Source organism: Mya arenaria, chromosome 4 (genome assembly GCF_026914265.1).
Source record: "Mya arenaria isolate MELC-2E11 chromosome 4, ASM2691426v1".
Classification (NCBI taxonomy): domain Eukaryota; kingdom Metazoa; phylum Mollusca; class Bivalvia; order Myida; family Myidae; genus Mya; species Mya arenaria.
Window position 1 is genome coordinate 53,413,018 of NC_069125.1, and position 24,760 is coordinate 53,437,777.

A 24,760-nucleotide genomic window follows, 5' to 3' on the forward strand; every position below is an offset into this window, starting at 1 on the left:
TTGGTACTTAACTTAAGAATTGACTAGTGTTTGTATGCATGCCATCTGTGTACGAACAGTCAGAATACAGCCTAATCTGTATGAAAGGTGTACTCGTATTTGCACTTGCAAATAGCATTGTGATGTCATCTGTATACTACAAAGTGTGCTTAAACGTCGTGTATATATATTAGAGTTTGATCATTGTAGCTTTTTCCTATCATATATTATCGAAAGCATTTTTGGGGCGGAGATGATTCTAACTATGCCATTGGAAGAAAATTGTGTAAGTACCGTAAACATAGGGCAGACCACTCATAAATTACGGTATTTTGCATTTAATGTTTTGATATAATTAACGGTATATTATACCGTTGTCCACTTGCTCACACACGAAATGAACTTGGAATTTAATCAGCCAGAAGGGATCACATACATTTTAATTTTCTGCAAAAGAGTATTTCTCTACTATTTACAACAAAATATGATATTTCCCTCCGGGAATGAGGTCAACTATCTTTTTTATAAATTGTGAAAGATTGTTCGAATTATTTCATCTCCTAGCTGGCAGTCGATAACTTCCTCGTTCATTAAATGGTAGTTTTTATCCCATGTATGTTATTTTTCTTGTTGTTGTATCAAACAAACAAATTTGAAGGAACATTGATATAATGCACGATGTAGGAGTCATAAAATCGTCACAAGCCAACATCGTTTTTTACGTTGATTAAAACGCTGTATTGACTGTCACTCTCGTCTAGCTATCTACCTTTGGCTACCGTTCAAATGCTGGAAACTCAACCCTGTCGCTTATCACGAGCGATGCAGAAGTAGTATAGATCCGGTTTTACAATGCCAGAAATACATTTGTTGTCCATGCCCACTTTAAGCATTTGTATTGTTTGTGTTTAAATTTAATTACTTATTAGTTCTCACAATGTGTTCAGACGCTGGTGGCGGAGACCTTGGTACTTGCTTAGGCCCAAGGATACGTTGAGAAGGTCGAGGACGAGCTAGAGAGGGAATTACAAACGGTATGGATGTACTGCACATGATCGTTGCTTTTACCATTGCTCATGCGACATTGTGTTTTAAGACACAAACCATTATCTAGGAGCTTGTTTAAAGCTACAAACATTAACTAGGAGCTATGTTAGAAACGCACAACATTAAAACTAAGTGTGTTTAAAAGCTCAACATTAACTGTGAGCCAAAACAATATTAACTAGGAGATTGTTTAAAGCAATACAACATTAACTAGGAGCGTATGTAAAGCCTCACATCATTCACTTGATGCTTGTTAAAATGCTATCAACATTAACTGGGAGCTTGTTTAAACCCAAAGAAAAATTAACTAGGAGCTTGTTTCAAGCAGCAAAACATTAACACTAAACTCACAACATTAACTAGGAGCTTATTTAAAGCCATAGAACATTAACTAGGAGCTTATGTAAAGCCGCGCATCATTCACTAGGAGCTTGTTTAAAGGCTATCAGCATTTACTAGGAGCTTATTTAAAGCCATAGAACATTAACTAGGAGCTTATGTAAAGCCGCACATTATTAACTAGGAGCTTGTTGAAAGCGACAAACATTAACACTGAGCTTGTTTAAAATCTCAAAACATTAACTTAAAACTTATATTAAACTATATTAAAACAAATAAACGTACTAATCGAGCAGATATATCTTAAAAGGGATTATAATATAGTATATATTATATATATCGAACAGTACCCTAGATTTCAATACTGCTATATTACCTATCCATTGTGTAACTGTACAATTCCTGAATCATTATAAAAGAGATAAGACTGTTCTTTGTCGTACTGTAACAAATCGTGTACGTATTTCAAATATTCATAATGAAATGTTACGTAGCTTATTCAATAAATTGGACCCTGTACATTTTTAAAGTATACGATTTGAGTCAATCTGATTTTTAAGTGTGTTTTATTTCTAAAAATCACAATAAATTAAATAAAAAAAAATATATAGTTTAATATATATACTTTTTCAACTTCGTCTATATTTTTCATTGAGTAAATTGTTTAAGTTTGAACCATTAATTTCTTATAAATGCTTTAGTTAATTGTTCTCTTGTTTTTGGAAGGAGAATTCTCAAGACGCTTGCTTATATCGTGATATTTCTAACACAAGTCGTTAATAAACTCCTGATAAGTTCATGCATCGCCAACTTTCATTTTTATCACCTCTGGGTGTTGGAATATTTGATATTGTGCCGCTATCACTAAACAATGTCCTAGAAAGATTTTCACTGCCTGTCATGTCCCTGTGTTTTCTATTATATAAAATATATATATTATACCTCTCTCTCTCTCTCTATATATATATATATATATATATATATATATATTTTGGCAAGCATTCTCTGAATGACAATCTACGTGTTACATTTAAGGCAGAGCGAATATCCCATTGGCGTCATGTTAATTATACTGTATGCATCAATCCGTCTTTGGTAGATATATTGTCCCGGTATACCTTAGTTCATTTAGTTAATTAAGACAATGAGCGTGGGGGGTTTTTCTCTGCTAATTATACAAGTAAGTAATCATATCCATCAATCTGTCTTACATGAATATGGAGTGTGAGCAAAATCTGTTAATATGACAAACAAGATAAAGTGACGTGAAAAGGAGTTACGTCAGTTTTGCTCTGAGCCTCACAATGGTATCGTTTATACGACATATATAGGATTTGGCGCCAAAACTTAAAAACTTCCATCCCATAAGAATTCTTCAACCTGTTTTAACTTTCTTAACAATGCTCATTCAAAATAGTCCAGCTCTGTTGCAATTTTTCTTTCAATCATAGCAAAATGCAGCAAAATCCTTACATCTTGAATTTTATGAATTATTTTCCTTTTGCATTTGGTTATGATGAAGACAGCCTTTAGAGATTGATCCAGGGTTAGGTATTCCTATTACGGTGTCTGAGCGTTTAGAGCAAATGTGATTAAACGTTGTTTTCCGTATTGATCACAGGGTCTTCATCGAACAAAGGCAGTCAACATTTGATTTAATAGAATCCGTCGTTCTGTAATCGTTGAAAATGGTTCAGCCACATTGTTTATCATCTTTTTCCATCTTTGCATCAGCATTTTTTCTTTCCTCTGTGGTGCACATTATCAGAGCTGCCTAGGGATGATTATCTGTAAATATTTGCGGTATCTTAAGGAGTTCTGATCTATGTTCTTAGTTTTAATCAAATGTAATGATCATACCAGACCCACTATTTGAATTTCAATTACATTCCCAGATATTGCAATTCTATCATCACCTAGTTTACACGTCGCTGTGTGCCTGAGATCTCAGTTACGATTCGAAAACTACTGTTTCTTGTCATGTTTTTCATTAATTTCGATATATATACGACTTAGAATGTAAATAAAATTAAAAAACAGACTAAGGTAGGGGGCGCATACCCCCTCTGAAATATTCAAAGCAAGTCCTTTTTGTCGCATTATATGTAATACAATAAGTACGTATACACATAAGATACATCGGCATGCACTACTTTAAGCATAAATTGGCACATAATGCTCGGAAAAGCTCTCTAGATCCTTCCATATCACGCTGTACGTAATCTTATATTTGTCCGGTGTGGGCCGTGTTCCAATTTACGTGTGCTTATGTCGATCGCTTTGTTAACATAGTTATGAGGATCGTGTGGGCAGTTCATAAGGTTAGTGTCGTATACAACGCAGGATAGACGAGTAATTCCTAGACACTTAACAACCTTGGAAACTACAATTGATATTATCATGCGAATTCAGTACGTTTCCACTCATTGATAGAATATCTAACCACGGCTGTTGAAGAATGTCCCCAACTGAGTAAAATATACATAGAAGACACATTGAATTAATTAAACCTCTGCTGTATATTTGTTCATGTTATGCAAACAGGACGATATAATTTCTATTAAATTACCGCTTGATGTCTGCTGGAGATGGGATGTGCTGTTATCCATCTTGTGCAATCCCAAAGGAACCGGGTCGTTTTCCTAAAGCTATTAAATGCTTATGTGTGATTATTGAAAATTGTTATTTGTTATTATCTAAATGGGCTATATCAATAAAGATGTGTGCTAATTTGTAGATAGGCGGCAGGATAATATCCAAGATGCAAGATTTATTTATGAAGTATCAGGTCGGTCATGGTCAATGTGTACAAAAATATACTATTAGGTGTTTTGGATGATTCAATTGAACTTATTATCGCACGTACGTATTAACTTTATCCAATTCTTGATAATAATTTTTTTTTTCTCATTGTCTGTATATTCATACTTTTCAGCTAGCAAATAATAAAAACATACTTCTTTTTACAAACAACAATTATGTTCATTTGGACACTCGATAATGGGTGCGAAAGTTTCCTATGTTCAAGAATTTGGGCATTTTATCAATCGAACAAACGTAAAAAGTAAAAATCGTCAAGTTGAGTCGCTAATTGAACTTGAATTGCAGAATTGTACCGAAAGGACATGGATGCCCGCTATTTCCTGTATTTGTCATATGAATGCCGTATTTAAAATAATTCAAGCCATTGTCAGTACAATGGAAATTATGAATGAGCATTCAACACACAAATTCACTCAACTATATATTTGGCTTGTTTCATAATGTGAAAGAACTAAACCCACCAAGAGATGTATGGTGATCTGTAAACGTTTCAAGCAAATCCTACAAATGAGAGAAGTTAGACAACAAATCTTTAGAAATGTACAGACAGGCGGATGGACAAGAGCACATGCATATGTGTAGGTACAGAAATGATTGCAAAAGAGTTTTTTATCATTGAAGTTAGTTTAATCTGCAAAAACTATGACTATTAAATTATTTGCATGGGGATATCAAGTGAATACGAAAAAAACCGTTTCCATATGATCTCTTTGAGTCCCTAGAATTGTATTGTTTGCATGTATTCGTTGCATTAAGATTAACGATACAGCAATCCTAGCATTTAGCACATGACTCCATCGGTAGGATCTTGTTTAGTGGGACATGGGTACAGGCTAAAAAAATGGAGAAGCACAAGTAACACATAAAGACATAACAAAGTTTGCAAAGTGTCTCGGGGGTGGGTTAACAAATTTCATCCTAAATGTCAAAAGTAAAACATTGTCATATTAACAGGCCTCAAAGTATCTGTAAAAGACCACGAACACTTTCGACTGATGTTTTTATATAAACCGAAGAAGAAGATACAAGGAAATCTAAGGGATACAGAATCATTGCTCCAAAAATACATGGTGAGGAAACATACAATTCTGAGTCCTGTTTCTTAAATAAATGTATGTGTAATTGAAGATAAAATATTCTGATCTTATATGTGTATATGATTGTAAGCGAGATTAATGTATATGCTTTAGTAAAAGAAAAATAGTGAAAAAATCGTTCATTCTATCACACTGTAATTCTTAACATACACTATTTGAAGTATAAATGGTCGTGTCTGGTACCGTTTGTAAGTATTTCGTCAACAGTTAGTGGATAAAAATGAGGATCAATAAATCTAAGCGACTGATGCATAGCAATACTAAAGAGTCTTTTTCAGTCTGAATGACGAGCATTTACATAGTAATGTAATTTTCTTTTAGACGCAAGTCACCGCTTTGCAACAATTGTGTATAATGGAAGGAATAGAGGAATCAAAAATTGACAAGTATTTGAAAAATGAGGAGCTTTCCAAACCACGGAAGGGTTGATAATTAAGTTATCTTAGAGAAGATTTCATTTTCTCACATCGCAACTACCAAAGGAGGAATTCACGTGTTATTGCACGATATTTTAAAATCGTTTTTGTGCGCAGTCGTATGAATCCTTGGTATCGCTAGTTTATTCATAAACAAGCAATGATTTAATGAAAATAAAAGAAACTGGAATCAAATAAGGACATAGTCTGATAGAGATGTTAATTTGATACCTGTTTCATTCTTAGTTATCGCCTGATTTCAACATCAAATTTTGAAACCGAAAATAAATATCACACTGGTTTTTGATTCCGTATCACACAGTAGCCTAGTGTGCAAGTACAAATATATTTCCGCATTACTACCCGAAATCCGCATTATTATCCGAAATAAATATGTCGTTTGTCGTCGAATATTAATGGTTGTAATGTCACCTTTTCGTTAAATAAAAACTATTGAAAGGATATCTGGTGATTCTTGGTTGCGTTACTCTGTTTGATGGACAGCTCTTAAAATAAAAGGAGAAACCATATTCGTTACTTCGCAAAAACATAGCAATGTTTATATTTCCAACGAAGATAAAAATCAAGTGAACCATTGCACCTCATAAACAATGAAAATGTGATTAAGCTTATAAGCCGAATGTATGTAAGTTTATAAATATGCGTTTTACGCTTTACCGACAGGGCATATCTAAACGAAAAGCTTGAGCATCTAAATCCCTCCCACCAAAACATCCCATGATGCTATACATATTCACTGAAGTATGCATTCAATTTGTATCTAAGGAATATTTCAGTTGATGTGCTGCGCCATTCATGCCTTTTACATAAAACATGGTAGCGAAAAAATACGTTATACGTCAAATCAGTGTATATTTATATTTGAAATATTCTTAAAGAAATCAACCTAGCATTTTAATATATTTATTATGAACATGTGGTTTATTGATTCCGTGTAAATAATTCTTCGTTGCCTAATGTATGTATAAAAATGACATATTTTGATATGCAAGTTCTTACACAATAATTGTGAACAGTTGTTGTGCTTTTTAGAATTATCATTTTAATTATGTTGTTTTGTTTTTATTACATCGTTATTTTGGATGTTAGATTTGTGTCTCAAGTTAATGTAATACATGCAATAATTGTTTCAAAGATTAAATTTGTTTGTTTAATGAAGGTCTTTAACTGTTCTTATTCCATACAAATGCGTTATTTTCGTTGCCCTTCGACGGCTATAACGTGTCACTACATTGACTTCAGATACTTTTACAGGATTAATAGATCATGATACGGTGATGAGTTTCATTTAAGTAATACAAACGAATAAAACTTCAAATGCGAAGAACTCCTGAAATCCAGCCGGAACAACAGCGTTATCAACTGATCGGTACGATACAGAACTCCAAGACAAATTTGATGATCCCAATATAGCTACAAGTACGTGAATACATTGTGGACAAAATATTAGGACACTCGCAGATACGTCGTACATATACTGGAAACAAACAACCACTGTGCACCAGTATTTAACTTTAGCATACCAAGAACCAGACAAAGCAAATGTCAATATCAATTTATTATATAAGTGAATAACATTTTAAAACGAACCACATCTCAAATAAACACCGCTTTTCATTAGACATAGAATTTTCATGTGTTCCAGTAGTTACAGATAATCAGTCAAACATTTCTGACCGAGTAGTTACTTGCGTCTACCTCGCATTCAAATGTCAAACAAGTCCACTCTATCTGATAATTCCGCAATATGTTCCTTAGGAAATAATCAGAGGTTGGTCTTGCGAAGCATATCTAGTGCACTGATTCCACATAGTTATAATCTAAAAGCCATATGTGAAACATCGTTTTAGAATGTAATCTTTTTTAAAACAAGACGTAATACGTGGAATTTCATAAATTGCTCTATGATACTCGTAAATAAAGTTCTGATTTTTCCTTAGTTTAGGTACTTGTATTTATTTATTGTACATTATATTCGGAACCAAATACTTACTTCATGGAAACACCGCGTACACACAAATGTAGTAATTGCTGGAGGATTTTATAGCCAGGCTTATTTTGAGTCTCATTGTCAACTCCAATTTTTATTTTACGTATCTAAGGATTGATTATCTGTACAAAATAATATCCTTGTACTTATTTTCCGTGCATTAGTGCCATTCAATCACCTCGAGACGAAAGTTATAATCACCACAAGTGACAAGTTTTGCAATGGTGAAACTTTATTCGAATTCCCTTAAATTTCATGAAGTCTTAAAGCTTAAAGATGAATTTAATGTTCCCATTTTCCTTACGATCTTGAACTACGTTATCATGTAGAACCATTAAATAGCAGCAATTTAATCAATAGCACAGATGGCAAACATGAAATATGCAATTATGAAATATATTATATGAAATGAATTGCATATTAGAATGCGGAAAAAAGTGAACTTGTGGATCCATTCCATATGAACGTGAACTGTTTATTTAAATGCAACATTTCTAATAGTCAGTTAGTGTGACAAAATGGTTTGTATCATCTACAACAAATTGGACAGGTTGCTTTAAGGTCTAGTAGTAGTATAACTACATATATGATGTATAGATTATTGCGGTTATAAACGTTGGGCATCGAGAGTGATCTTCAACACGTTTAAAAACATAACAAGAAACTCATGATTTCACAGGCCTTCCGAAGCAATAACCAACATTTATTTGTAACGATGATGCTGTGACGTTGTCTCTCGCATGACATTGGGGCCTTGACGTTTGTGCATTTAAACGAGTTGAATGGTAAACGTGAGTCTGAATTCCGGCATTCTGTACTGAATCATGTGTAGCAGTACTGTTGTGTCGCACTTGCTCGAACATGAAATAAACTTAGAATTGAATTCTCAAGAACGGATACTATTCATATAAATCCTGCAAAAGTGGTTTCCTGTTCTGTCATTCAGTTAACTAGATATAACCAATCATTATTAGAAATCCACCTTCTTAGTCAATTGTTGTCTTAACCATGTTTACGTGTTCGGTCAAGCACAAAGATAAGACGTTTTTTCGGCATCCGTAATTATGGACCTATCATCACAAAAGAAATGTATGAATGAATCATCCGATGTTTGAAATATGTTTTCCAATCTAACAACCGTTATGATAAGGGAGCCTAAATGTTAACTGCAAAAAGACCGGGTTGTATCCACAAGTTAGACAACGTTAGGCCGTAAACGTCTATGGTATTGCCGAAACTCGTATATTTCCATCAGACACGTTGCGTGAATGTAATTCTGACATGTTCGTCAATGTAATAACTCCTAGACCCCGGCAATAACAAGAACATATGATATTTACCACCGGAAAAGACGGCAGCTATCTTTATAATAAATTGTGAAGATTGTGTGAATGAACTCATCTCGAAGTTAGTGCTTAATTACATCCTTGTTCATCAATGGTAACTTTCTTCCTTTTCCCTTCATCATTTGTTGCGTCACAACAAACAAAACTTCAAGAAGGCACACTGAAAACATGCACGATGTATGGCGTCCCAGAATAGTTTTGTACGGTTTCATTAAATCATCACTCAGGGGTCACAGATGTACGGGGTGACCGAAACATTGTGTAGTGGGCCGTCGAATCATCATGTAGTGGGTTACATAATCATTATGTTTGTGGTCACAGAAATCATGTAGGGGAGTCACAGAATCATCATGTAGGGGGTCACAGTATAATCATGTGGTGGTTTACAGAATCATCATGTAAGGGGTCAGAGAATCATCATGTATTGGGTCACAGAATCATCATGTATTGGGTCACAGAATCATCATGTATTGGGTCACAGAATCATCATGTAGGGGTCACAGAATCATCATGTATTGGGTTCCAGAATAGTTTTGTACGGGGTAATGGAATCATGATTCAGGGGTCACAGATTCATCATGAATGAGGTCATCAAATCATGATGTAGTGGGCCGTCGAATCATCATGTAGGTGGTTACATAATCATTATGTGTGTTGTAACAGGCATCATGTAAGGGATCATAGAATCATCATATAGGGGGACACGCAATCACCCTTTTGGCGGGTGGGGCTACAGAATCATCATGTAGGGGGTCTCAGAATCATCATGTAGAGAGACACAGAATCATCATGTAGGGCGTCACAGAATCATCATGTAGGGGTCACAGAATTATCATGTGGGGGTTTATAGAATCATCATGTAAGGGGTCACAGAATCATCATGTAGGGGGTCAAAGTATCATCATACAGGGGGACACACAATCAGCCTTTAAGGGGTGGGGCTACAGAATCATGATGTAGGGGGTCACAGAATCATCATGTAGGGAGACAGGCAATCAGCCTTAAGGAAGTGGGGCTACAGAATCATGATGTAGGGGGTCACAGAATCATAATGTAGGGAGACAGGCAATCAGCCTTTAGGAAGTGGGGCTACAGAATCATGATGTAGGGGGTCACAGAATCATAATGTAGGGAGACAGGCAATCAGCCTTTAGGAAGTGGGGCTACAGAATCATGATGTAGGGGGTCACAGAATCATAATGTAGGGGGACACGCAATCAGCCTTTAGGAAGTGGGGCTACAGAGTCATCATGTAGGGGGTCTCAGAATCATAATGTAGGGAGACAGGCAATCAGCCTTTATGGGTTGGGGCTACAGAATCATTATAGATAGACAAAATGTAATGAATCACTTCTTTACGAAAACAATTTAAAGACTTCACATTGTGGTTTGTTCGAACAGAAATATATACAATTGATGCTATATTTTTGCTATTGCTCACCGTTCTCACAAAGAATCGAATCCGTAGTATTCGTTTGCAATCAATAAACATTTCCGTGTTTCATAACCCTTGTTGTGGGTAGAAAGTCATGAAGGTTTGCCTGCAATAGCGTTCAAGAATCGGCAGTTAGTTAAATCTAAATGAGTAGCAGTGATTGAATTCCGTTGACAATTTCAACATTACGACGATTTATATAGAATTGGGCTGTGTTGGGTCTTAACTTAACAATTGAATACTGTTTTATGCGTTTCATTGATGTATGAATAGTCAGAAAAATACGCTTAATTTGGATGAAAACCGAAGTTGCATTTGCAAATAAGATTTTGGTGTCAATTGTAAACAGAAAAGGTGTGCTAATAGGTCGTGTGTATCATCTTTTAGATTTAAGTCCTTAAATTTAAATTTAAGTCGCTTTTTCCTATCACATATTCTTAAGGATTTTTCTGGGTGGTGGTGATTCTTTGATCGAGGTAGTTTTAATATGCCGAGACCCTTTCATATCACACTTCCATGTCTTGACAGCTTATCTGTATAATTGTCTGTGAACCCTCTGACAAGTATGTGAGATGAATTGCGTTTCATAACAGAACAAATGTTAAACATATAACGTTGTCGCGCAAGAACTTCACAGCAACAGAAAAGAAAAGCACTTACAGTAACACTGTATGTCTTACCTGACTAAATATTGCTATATTAAAGTGTGTGTTGAGTTTTTTTTCAACGCTTTCTGCAATATTTAAGTGCTTCGAATTGCTGAATTGTATTTCATCTGGGTTTTATAAATATATTGGTGTCTTTATAAATTAAAAGACACTGATTTCCCACATCAGTGGTAACGATCAATGTCGTCTAATTTTAAATCAAACATATAAGAGCCAATCTCATGTTATGTCAATTCCACATATATATCAAACAGAAAAAATACTTCGTAAATAGCTTTTCTCTTTTTTGATTTAAAATTGCCTTGAATTTTCAATGTCTATTTATTTTTAAATTTATAATTTCAATTTATACCAGGGAAACATTCCATGCACACGATACTTATTCATCAGTTTTATTGGATAATTTATTCATAATTCTAGCCACAAGGCCGAAGGTTACCAATAATTGCATGTAGATCAGTAATATTGACTTTAAACTTTATTTGAACTTTCAGTTTAGTTTTAGGTTAAACATATTTATTCAGTTCAATATACACAAGAAATCAATACACAATGTACGAATGTATATTATAAATGATTCTGAGCGGATTGGAAGACAAGCATTTTAAATGCTTATATAAGTTCCTTTCAGTTTGATTTATGGTAACTGTCAACTGTAAAATATATATTTTTAATGTTATAAAATAAAGGAAATCTGCACGAAAGGATTAGGTAAGGCAACACAGAAGCATGAACATAATATGAGATATATGAAGATAAGTACCTGTGGTAGTAGAAGTACTATGTGGTACTAGTAAGCAAGTGTTACACTATACCGTGTCTTCTGTTTTCACAGACCGTTCCAAGGTGGTAACTCAAACGTCTAGTCATGACGATGTGTTTGTGACGTTTCTCGCGTTTCAGTGAGGCCTTGACTATTGCATCTTTTAAACAATGTGAATGATAGACGTGTGCTTATTGGTTTGTCCGTGTAGGTCCCATTGTATTTTTGAGTCACACATCCCAGTATTTTGCATTAAATGTTTTGTTGCAATATTTGTTCACTTGCTCAAAAACGAAATAAACCTGGAATTTAATCCGCCAGACGGCATCAAGTAAATTTTAATTCCTGCAAAAGATGTTTCATCTTTCCGTCAAATAGTAATTACCATTACAAGTCTTCCTCCGTAACCAACTGTTGCCTTAACCATCAGGGACAATATTTATGTGAAAAACTAATATTTATGTGAAAAACTACAGAATCAAGCTCAGTAGCCAAAAGTTTAACAAAACAAGGCTGCTAAGGTTTTACATACACTGAACGAGAGACAACCTACGTACACACAACACAGACAGACCACACATGCATCTACACATCGGTATCAATAAATGTTGGGGTTACCGCATTGGAACGGTCTGCGAAACAGGAGATCAATAGGGGTGTTAACCAATTTACTCAATACCTCAACCTCAAGACTTTAAAATTGGTTCGGTCTAGCTTTTAAATAAGAGGATCCTTTCGGCATACGTAACATTACAAAATATGTATGAATGAAGACCCAGGTGTTGTTTTCAATTGTGGTTAATCAATCACTATGATAATAAATTATACATGCCGATTTCAATGACTGGTTTTGCAGAGACCGCATCAAGACAACATGGGTATATACGTCGATGAAAGTGCCGAAACACGCATATTCCCATCAAACACGTTGTGGGGGATAATTCTGACAAGCTCATCATTGTAATAACTATGAAAACCCACCATCAACAACAAAAAATGATATTTCCCTCCGGAAAAGACGTCAAATATCTTTATAATGAATTATGAAAGATTGTTCGAATGCCGGTGGTCGATTACTTCCTCATTCATCAAATGGCCTTTTTTATACCATTTATTTTATTTTATTTTATTTGTATCAAACAAACAAACAAGAAGGAGCATTGATGTAATGCACGGTGTAGGGGTCACTTCTTGAATCTGATTAAATATTTTTTTCTTTTTCATTGCGTTGTTATGAAGACGCCAGCGGCCTATAGAGATTTATCCAGGGTTAGGTATTCCTTTTACGGTTTCTGAGCATTAAGTGCAGATGTGATTGAAAGTTGTTTTCCGTATTGATTATTGGGTCTTCATCGAGCAAAGACAGTCAACATTTGATTTAATATAATCCGTCGCTCTGTAATCGTTGAAAATGGTTCAGCCTCATTGTTTATCACCTTTTTCAATCTTTGCATCAGCGGTTTTTCTTTCTTCTGTGGTGCACATTATCAGAGCTGCTTAGCGATGAGTACCTGTTAATATTTGCGGAATCTCCGGGAGTTCTGATCTTTGTTTTTAGGTTTGATTAAATGTAATGATCATACCAGACCAAACCAACTATTGGCTTACTGAATTTCAATTGCATTCCCAGTTATTGCAATTCTATCATCACCTAATTTACATGTTGCTATGTGCTTCACCAATAATTACTGTTCTTTGTCATATATATGTACGACGTAGAAGATAAATGTTCAAAGTAAGTCCGTTTTGTCGTAATAGTTGGATATATACACATAGATGACATCGGCATGAACTACTTAAAGCATAAATTGGCACATTCATGCTGGGAAATGCTCGCCTTTACATCATGCAAAACCTTAACTTATTTTTGGCCGGTTTGGGACGGGTTCCTATTTACGCGTGCTCCGCCACTGTGTCAATATAGGTATAAGGACCGTATGGGCTGTTCATAAGATATAGACACTAAAAAACATAAGAAACTAAAATTGAAATAATTCTGCGAATCAAATATCTAACCTCGGCTGTTGAAGAAGGTTCCCAACTGAGTAAGACATACATAGATGACACGTGGAATTAATTAAACCTCTGCAGTATCTTTATTCATCTTTTGCAAATAGGTCGATAAAATTTCTACTAAATTACCGCTTGATGTCTGCTGAAGATGGAATGAGCTGCTATCCATCTATTGCAATCCCAAGGGAAACTTTTCCTAAAGCTATTAAAACGTATAAGTGATTAATCAAAATTGTTATAATGTTAATGAACTATCTAAATAAAGATGTGTGCTTACTTTGTAGAAAGGCGACATTGTAATATCCAAGAGGCAAGATTTATTTACAAAATATCCAGTAGGTCATGACCAATGTTGACAAAAAGTCTATATATTGAATATGCATATACAGTAACTTCATAACTAAAGTAAATCAACAAATGACTTAAAGCTGAACACTCGTATAGGTAACAATCATATTAAATCTATAAGCCGCTCAAACATGTATGTAAATCAAGTAATATTCAAGTAATTTTCGTGAGTAATTAAATTTACAATATGAAAATGGTGCATTAATGAAAAGGAATAGACACAAAATAGACATAAAAAAATGAGAACATTGTAAACATACATAACAAAAAATATTAAGACCAAATTTGCAAAGAGCACTAAAACGTTGTCCATTAATATAAAGTGAACGCATGGTAATTGGGTGGGATGTTGATCATGATTTGTAGATCCCTATTGATTAAGATGAATGCTCAAGGTCAATTTGATATCAGCCATGGTCGTATAACAAAACAGGTATTTTAAAAAAAATGTTTTGCTTGAAAGATGCAAGAAACTGAAAATTGTCGTAGTGTCATAAGCAAATCGATATCACTTAAATTGAGCCCTTAAGTAGCTATCTGTATGGCTAAATAACTTGCATTGCCCATAACTGTTACTTAACTTATTAAATGTTGTCAGAGGAACTCATATAAGGATTGCAGGAAAAAATTAACCCATCAGCTTCTTAAAAAACATTAAAAAAAATAGTCAATAACTAATCCTTCTATCCTCAAACCAGGAAATGATGTTGGTCATTATCTTAATTAACCCCAAAAACATTAAATACGAAATACTTATAGGCTGCCTTTTTGGTGCATATAAGATTTTACAAACATCTGTTGTTATACACATCAAAAAGTTCCTTTAAGGACTTCATGTCTCTTAATAAACAAATACACTTACGATTCAAAAAATAATTTATTGAATTGAGTACCTAGTAGCACTCGGTCATTGACTTTATACATACATGTGGATATAAAATACCGTATTTCATAAAAACATTCAAACATATCAAATCAATATTGTTGTGAACATCTACATGTTCTTCTAGAAATGTTATTCTTTGATATGATCAATTCACAAAACTACATACACAACATCGATACCCTTAAATAATACATTTTAGCTGATCCAAACAAATAACTAAATCCAAACTACAACAAAATTCATTATAATTTATAAAATTATTTTCTGATTTTTTTATCCGTTCAGTCAGTCAAACGCTCCGAAGCTGAATGATTATTTAGCGCCATAAACCACCCGTGCTTATATTTCGATCCATCGTCAGTTATTTTATTTGAAAATAGAAGGAATAATGGCAGGGACTAAACCTCAACCTCGACTGATCGCCAGTTTTCGAACGACCGCCTATACGAAAGATCGAAGTTTACAGTATATATGCGTTAGGCTCTTTGACACATTAGGTATGTTGTGTATCTTCCAGATGGCGCCGCAAGGGGGACATGGTCTTCAAGAGCTAACACATGTTGTTGACTGTGGTCTCTGGACTGTGAACTGTGTATAGTGGACTGTGCCCTAGTGCTCGGAGAACTCGCTATTGATTTTTATAAGGTCAAATGTAGCAAGACGTTCGTTTATCACAAAAGCAATTGAAGTAGGAGTCAACCCACTATAAAAAGTTATTTTGATATCATTTCTCTCTATAATATTGTCCTGCAGCTTTACAACAATTGCTTTACATAATTTACCCAAAAAATCCAATTTAAGATTTTAATTCAAGAAGTATATTTTCCTGAACGTTTAACACGCATTATTGTGTAATCTGTTAAAGGTTTGACAACATGAGATTGTACTGCAAAAATTATAATTGATAGTTTCAAGATAAGTATACTGAATTTCTAAACCCGTTTATGTTTTCTTTTAGAGCTTCTCTGAAAATATCTGACAAACTAAACACGGTGACTGAATGATTCCTATCCGACATAGTGGTCTATCATCCAATTCTCACAAACAGAAAGCCACATGACCTTTATATCATGCTCCTGGACTCCCGTATCTCTTGGCCCATTCTCACGGAAAACAGTAGCGGTCTCAATCAAAGCTACAAACACATAGCTCCCTGCAAGGAAGTGAGTTCGTTATTCTCTATGTCTGCTACTTGGGTTCAAGACGCGACACTTCAAGAAAATGGCTCTTCTCTTGTTCCGGAGACCGGAGATTCCTTTGCTCACAAAAAGTCCAATATAGAAATTATTGGAAAAACTGCTCATATATTTCATAACTGCAGTATCGCAATTACGTCGCTGATTACGATAGAGGTGCGTAATATCGGTGCCTAGTTTACGTCCTAATTGGTAACAAAGAACATGACAATATTTTATCTATAGAGCTATTATGTTGTGTACGAATTTATCAAGTAGCCAAATAACTTGGCTATTTTGTAAATTATTCATTGGAATGAAAATGATATTATATTTGGGTTAAAAGACTTTACATTAATCGAATATTTGATAAGAATATGGTGATGTTTAGACGAAATTCAACCTTAGAATTAAAGCTTTAAAAAGCTCTTTAAATCAGGTAATTTCACTCCATAATGGGCACAAAAAGTTTCTACGTTAAAGAAATCGGATAATTCATTAATCGAACAAACGTTAAACCCAAAGTAAAAAGGTAATAAACGTCAAGTTGAGTCCCAAATTGAACTATTCTTTACACTTCCAGACTATTCTGAAGGCAATCTGTGCGAGCAGATCGTTCTTTCACAGGAAGATCGAGGTGAGTATAAACACTTAAAGACGCATTTGCCATTACATTCTGGCACTTTAATCAGTGACATAAAGCAGTTGAAACAACACGGGCAATCCCAGTAGCAGAAGACGGCTATGATCATTTTAAGTGACTCGCTGTTCTCACTGACCAACTAACAGAACACTAATGAACATCACAAATACATTTACCTCAATACACTTATAACTGTGATCAAATAGTGCACAATACAATCATATTATTATTAATTAGAGCACTATGCACATTACAATTTGTTTCACTTTACATGTTCAAGAAATGCAGGTGTTCGACGCATTTGTGGTTGTGATGTCGTTTATGATGGACTTTTCTTTTCCGGTGCTCCTGTCTGACATTGACACCAAGGACTTTGTCTTCATCCTCGCCATTCTTCTACCCTGGAAGGTTATCAGGGTTGTATATACGATTGGCTCTTATTTTATTTTATTTTATTTCTTGGTGTATTTTTTATATAAAAAACCATTGAAATGCAAACATTATCAATTTCTGTTAACAAGTCAAAAGTTATGGATCTGTGGTTTAAATTCGAATCCATTTTTCAAATTATTTCATCAGCCATTTAAAAAATGCAAATTCGACAATATTCTAGGATTTTCAAACTTAACAATTACAAGCAAAATACATTTACATCTGGTCCTTTGAAGGGGAACAATATTGGTTTGGTTAATATATTATAATGTTTAAAAACACAATTTCGTCAACCTTAAGTGTGCCCCTTTAATAAAACTAAACATCTCTGGTCAAGTCATAAGGCATTTCATGATTTGTGACATAAGGTACTGTAGAGTTTACATTTTGAATGTGTCATGTGTCATAAGCAGGATCAACGAATAGAAAATGTCCCGTGGAATCATAAAATTATGTTGGTATTAGTTTTTTCCATTACCTGCTGTCTGTCTCTTTTGCTAAATATTTGTAAATGGTTTCGGTCAGTCATAAAGTTGATTAGGAGTTTATCCGTCTCAGCCATTTAAGCCATCAATTTGTTATATATGACGGGAAGGGCTCTCTTTTGCCTAGATTTTCGTTCGTGGATATTTTCCCTAAAAATATCTGTTTTTGTTAAAATACTAGTTTAGCTGCGTTTGTAGATTTGTATCGATAAGACATGGATGCCCGCTATATCCTGCATTTGTCATATGAATGCCGTATCCTAAAATTATTCCAGTCATTGTCAGTGCAGTGAAAATAAAACACACATAAAACTGATTATCTGTTCAAGTATGAAGCCAATTGGTGTTTAATAAGTTAAACACAATATTGTTCCACTAAAATCTGTATAGAGAATCAATAAATAGCAAAAACCATGACACTGGTAGGAATAGACGCAGAAAAGGTATTTCTTTACAACTTGAATGATACCTGATCGTATGTGAAGATTTTGAACCAAATACTCCAAATAGGGTAAGAAGAGTTTGAAATAAAATATATTCCTTAAAACCCTTTATAGAGAAAATATAGCAAAGGACTATAACTCTGGTCGAAATGGACGGTCATCTGTACACCATTCCTGATGATTTGTTAAAGTGTCAAGCAAATCCTACAAATAGAAAAAAAGAAGAGCACGTACATATTTGCATGTACAGAAATGGTTGCATAAGAGTTTTTATAATTAAAGTAAAATTTATCTGCAAAACACTGTGACCATACTTGGTTTTACAGGAGTGTAAACGCCCATGCAAGCAATCGAAGTGTTGCATTACTTTAGCTTATTTGCCTGGGAATTTATAGCGAATACGAAATAATAATCCTTCCCATCTGATCTATTTGAGTCCTTAAAGTATATTGTTTGCTAGTATTTGCTGCGTTGAGAATAACGATACAGCAATCCTAGAATTTAAATCATGCAACTTACGGTGGGATCTTGTTTAGTGGCACATTGGTAGAGGCACATTACAAATGGATAAGAACAAATAACACATAAAACAACAAAACTATTACTTTCATCACATTTGACATAATTGCCATTACATTGTCTATTGTATATTTGCAATCGCGTTGGTATCGTCTTTGATAACAAAGTTTGCAAGTTCTCTCACAGGGGTAACGAATACAAAATGTCAAAGGTAAAGCATGGTCATACTTGTAGGCCTCATAGTATCTGTAAAAGATCACGAACACTTTCGACTGAAGCTTGTATATAAACGGAAGAAAAAGATACAAGGAAATCTCAGTAATACAGAAGCATTGCTCCAAACATACATGGTGAGGAAACATACAATTCTGAGTCTTGTTTCATAAATAAATGTATATGTGATTGGTGTAAGATTATTCTTATCTTATATGTGTATATGATTGTGGAGAGAATAATGTATATCTTTTAGTGAAAGATATTTAGTGGAAAAAAACACGTGTTCATTATTTCATATCTTATTTCTTGACACTTTTTGAAGTATTAATGGTCATGTCCTGTACCGTTGGTAACTATTTCGTCAAACATAAATAAGCATCCATAAATCTAAGCGACTGATGCACGCATAGTTCATAGGCATACTTAAGATTCTCTTTCAGTCTGAATGACGAGCATTTACATAATAATGTAATTTTCTTTTAAGTAACCGCTTTGCAACGATTGTGTATAATTAAAGGAATAGAGAAATGGAAAATTGACAAGTATTTGAAAAATGAGGAGCTTTCCAAACCACGTAAGACTAGATAATTGAGTTATCTTAGATTTCATTTTCTCACATTGCAACTACCATAGTTGAATAAACGCTTTATTGTATGAGAATATCAAATAGATTTTGTGCGCACAATTATGAGCCCTTGGAACTGCTGGTTTATTCATAAACAAGCAATAATTTTGTAAAGGACACAGTCAAATATATTTATTTGATACCTGTTAAATTTCTTTTTAGTTTATGGCTTATTTCAACAGCAAATTCTGAAACCGTAAAGGAAGATCTCATTTGATTTTGATTCCTAATCATACAGTAGCCTAGTGCGCATGTACAAATATATTTCATTATTACTACCCGAAAGCCGTACTACTATCCGAAAGAAATATGTCGTGTGTCGTCGAATGGTAATATTTTTTAATGTATGAAATACATACAGTGGAAGTCGGCTAAACTGTTTTAGGGATTGAATCATTTATCACACCTTGATACAGCCTCAAACATCAACCGACACACAAATATTCCACATATCAGCTTGGCATCATATTAACTTGATGACACTTTAAACCATTGAAAATGTCACTTCTATTGACTTCCTATCCATTTAAAGTTAATATATTTTAATATTGTGAAAAACATCGCCGGTTCATTAATGTTGCCAGTATATCGTCATGTTCCGTAAAGAAACTAGAAGTAAACTATTTTCTACTTTCTATATTTTCAGCTACACCGAACAAAAGAAAATTCAAGTTCAAATTTGAAGACTTAATCTTTCATATGCAAGGTTTCAACAGAGCTCCGCGATGTTCATTACCTGCTCTGGACTTTCACGGTATAAAACTTACCTCCAAGTCAAGAATTTTGCTTCCATCTAATTGCTAATTCTTTCAAACACCACATATCAAAAAATCTTTCGAGCCGGCGAGCGTCTCTTGCTGCAATAGAACTGCATGCTTCATCTAAACACGCAAATGGTGCCGGAAACTGAAATCGGAAGACCTTGGAACAATGCACGAAGAAGAGTCTGAATATGATGAATCACCGAGTTTGTCACGGGCAACGTCGACTTCCGGTGAAGTGTTTGATCGCGTTTCTGTTTCTGGCTCTGTGGACAGTGATCGGACGTTGGCAGAGGGCAGTAGAAATAACCCAAAACATGCTTACGACGAACGAATATTGCAAAAATACAAGCTGATGCAAAACGGAGACACTCAGAATCGAATTTGGATAAAAAATAAAGTTTCGTTTAATTATAAAGATTTGAGAAATATAATTAGTTTTAAAACTCCATGTGGTAAAACATTAACTAAACCTCAGATGCCTTCATCTTCAAAACTCGCAGATGAAAAAGACATTGACACTGACCAAATATCCATGGATGATACTTCGATATCATTCATTGACGAAGAAACCAACTCTTCTGACAAGAGAAAACTAAGTATTCGGACTTCGAAATCGAGTGATGCCGTTCTTGATATAAATAAACAGGTCAAACGGGTTGGCATAAAACGCCATGAAAGTGACGGAGACAGTGATTTCCAGTGTAATGGTAGCGCCCAAGTGTATGGCGATGACGATGATGATGATGATAACGATGGTGTCTTTAAGTGTGATAGTGTTGATGACTGTGATCAAACACAATAAGTATCTACGAGTAGTATTTCCTTATAAATATGCAGCAGTATGTATTGTTTATATGACAGATTTGTTGTGTTTATGAACGTTGCAAGTTTGTTGTGGTTCATTGTTATGTCCATTTTGAAACTTTCCAGCTACATGTAATATTTTTGTTTAAACAACGTTTATGAAACCGACTTTGGAAACTTATCATATAACAAAGCGTATAAGTAATTCAATTCTATAATAAACAGATAATATTACATTGCTTTGCAATAGCACACATAACTGATGAGTTGATGATTAAAAAGGGGTTGAACACATCGTATATTACATATCACCGACATTTTTAGAAAAGAATCATGAGCAGAATAACAAAATCGTGTCATAGTAACAGTCATAAATTTTATCAAGGAAAATATATCGTAAAATTAAGTACTTACATGTAATTGTGCCAAGTCATTTTCGTCATTTCTTTTCTTTGATGTTAATTTAAGGTAGCTTTTCATGTTTTAATGAGGCTCATTTACTTTCATGACAAATTATACTAGCTTCCTTTTTTAAAATGAAGTTATGATTTAAAATAAGCAATGATAAAGAACAAAAAGCCACTATTTTCGAAATTTTCGACATATTATTTCGTCCAATGGAGCTGCATTTTTTTCATAAATTCCATTCATTTTTCAGTTAAATAAAAACTTTTTCAACCGTATCTGGTGATTCCTGGCGGCATTGCTTTGTTTGATGGACAGCTCTTTTCCTAAAATAAAAGGAGAAACTTTCCATGTCACTTCGCAGAAACAAAGCAATGTTTATATTTCCAATGAAGATCAAGTGGACCAAAAATAAAATATTGAATGAAAATGATATTACGGTTAAAAGCCGAATGTATGTTAGTACATAAATACGCGTGTTACACTTTACCCTTACGTTTTACGCTTTACCAACAGGGCATAACGAAACGAAAGGCTTGATCGTCTAAAACCCTCCCACCAAAACATCCCATGATGCATTGCATAATCATTATATGTTGAAGGCGGTTACAATATTGTCAGTAGAAAAATTAAAAATATTATTCCGTGTCTAAGCACGTTAAAAGTCATGAGTATGCATTTAATTTGTATAAATGAAATATTTCAGTCGATGTGCTTCGCCTTTCAAGCACTTTACAAAAAAATTGTTAATGTCTAATCTCTTCCGAAATATATGAAAACGTGGTAGCAAAAATACCTTACAAATCAAATCACTGAATGTTTTTATTTGAAAAATCATTAATGAAATCAACCTAGCATTTATTAATAAATTTATTATGAACATATGGTTTATTGATTCCGTGTAAATAATTCTTCGTTACATAATGTATTTATAAAAATGATATATTTTGATATGCATGATCTCATAAGATAATTGTGAACTGTTGTTGTGCTTTTTAGAATTATCCTTTTAATTATGTTGTTTTTATTTTAAATACATCGTTATTTTGGATGTTAGATTTGTGCCTTAAGTTAATGTAATACATGCAATAATTGTTTCAAACATTAAATTTGTTTGTTTTAATGGAGGTCTTTAACTGTTCTTATTCCATACAAATGCTTTATTTTCGTTGCCCTTCTACGGCTATAACGTGCCACCTCATTGACTTCAGATAATTTTTACAGGATTGATAAATCATGATACGGTGATGAGTTTCATTTAAGTTATACATCAACATAATATATCTTATCAAAAATACATAAATTTCAAAAACGGAAAACTCCTGAAATCCAGCCAGAGCAACTGCGTCAACAACTGAAAGGTACGACACAGACCTCTAAAACATATCTAGTCATCCCTTTTTACCTACAAGTACATGAATACAAAATATGGGGCCCTCGCAGATAAGTCGTACATATACCGGAAACAAACATCCACTGTGCACCAGTAATTAACTTTAACATACCAAGAAACAGACAAAGCAAATGTCAATATCAATTAATTATTTAATAAATAACCTTTTAAAACAAACCATCTCCCAAATCGCATTTCATTAGACATATAATTTAAATGTATTCCAGTAGTTACAGATAAACAGTCAAACATTACTGACTGAGTAGTTACTTGCGTCTGTCTCGCATTCAAATGTCCGACAATACCGCCCTATCTGATGATTCCACAATATGACCCTTAGGAAATAATCAGAGGTTGGCTATGCGAAGCATATCTATTGCACCTATTCCACACAGTTGTAATTTTAAAGCCATATGTGTTACATCGTTTTAGAATGTAATATTTTTTTAAAAACAACACGTAGTATGTGAAATTTCATATAATTCCTCAGAATGATACTCGTACATAAATTCCCATTTTTCCATAATGGGTACTTGTATTAATTTATTGTACATTATATTCGGATCCAAATACTCACTTCAAGGAAACACCGCGTACATAGAAATGTAGTAATTGCTGACAGATTTTAAGGTCAGGCTTATTTTGAGTCTCGTTGTCAGCTCCAATACTTATTTTACGTATCTTTATATAAACATAGACATATACTTTGTTGCAAGTACTTAAATAATTGCAATTGTTTTATTTATGCGCACAAATGCAAAGAAAACAACACGAATGACAATGGAAGGCCAGCAGCCTCACCACTTGCTTGTTCTTGTTTAATGTCAACAATGTAAAATGCCAGATGTATAAGCGATACAAATCAATCAATAAGGGACACAGTAGATAACAAAACATAATATTCGTAAATATCAATATAAGGATTAATTATATGTACAATATAAGATCCTTGTACTTTTTTTCCGTGCATTAGTGTCATTCAATCATCTCGAGTCGAAAGTTATAATCACCACAAGTGACAAGTTTATCGATGGAGTAAATTTATGCGATATCCCATAAATTTCATGAAGCCTTAAAGCTTCAAGATTAATCTAATGTTCCCATTTTCCTTACGAGCTTGAACTACGTTACCATGTACAACAATTTAATAGCAGCACTTAAATCAATACCACAGCTGGCAAACATGAAATATGCAATTATGAAATACATAATATGAAACGAATTGCATGTAAGAATGCCATATAGCGCAATGAGTGAACTTGCGGATCCATTCCACAGTGAACTTGTACTGTTTATTGAAATGCAAGTTTCTTCTAATCAGTAAATGTGACAATGCATACAAAAGTGTTTGTATAATCTTATTGAACAGGTTGCGTTTAGGTCTAGTAGTAGTATAACTACATATATGATGCATAGATTATTGCGGTTATAAACGTTCGGAATCACGAGTGCTCTTCAACACGTTTAAAACCCTTACAAGAAACTCCTGATTTCACTGGCCTTCCGAGACAATAACCCACATTTATTTGCAACGATAGTGTTGAGAAGTTGGCTCTCGCATGACAGTTGGGCCTTGACGTTTTTGCCATTACACGAGGTGAATGGTAGACATGAGACTCAATTCCCGGCATTCTGTATTATATCATGTGTAGCAGAACGGTTGTTTCGCACTTACTCGAACATGA

At 34.1% G+C, this 24,760-nt stretch overlaps 1 pseudogene; it reads left to right on the forward strand.

The window, feature by feature from the left end:
• The first annotated feature begins 244 nt into the window (after positions 1 to 244).
• On the forward strand, positions 245 to 21,275 carry LOC128230913 (uncharacterized; annotated as a pseudogene).
• Positions 21,276 to 24,760: the final 3,485 nt, after the last annotated feature.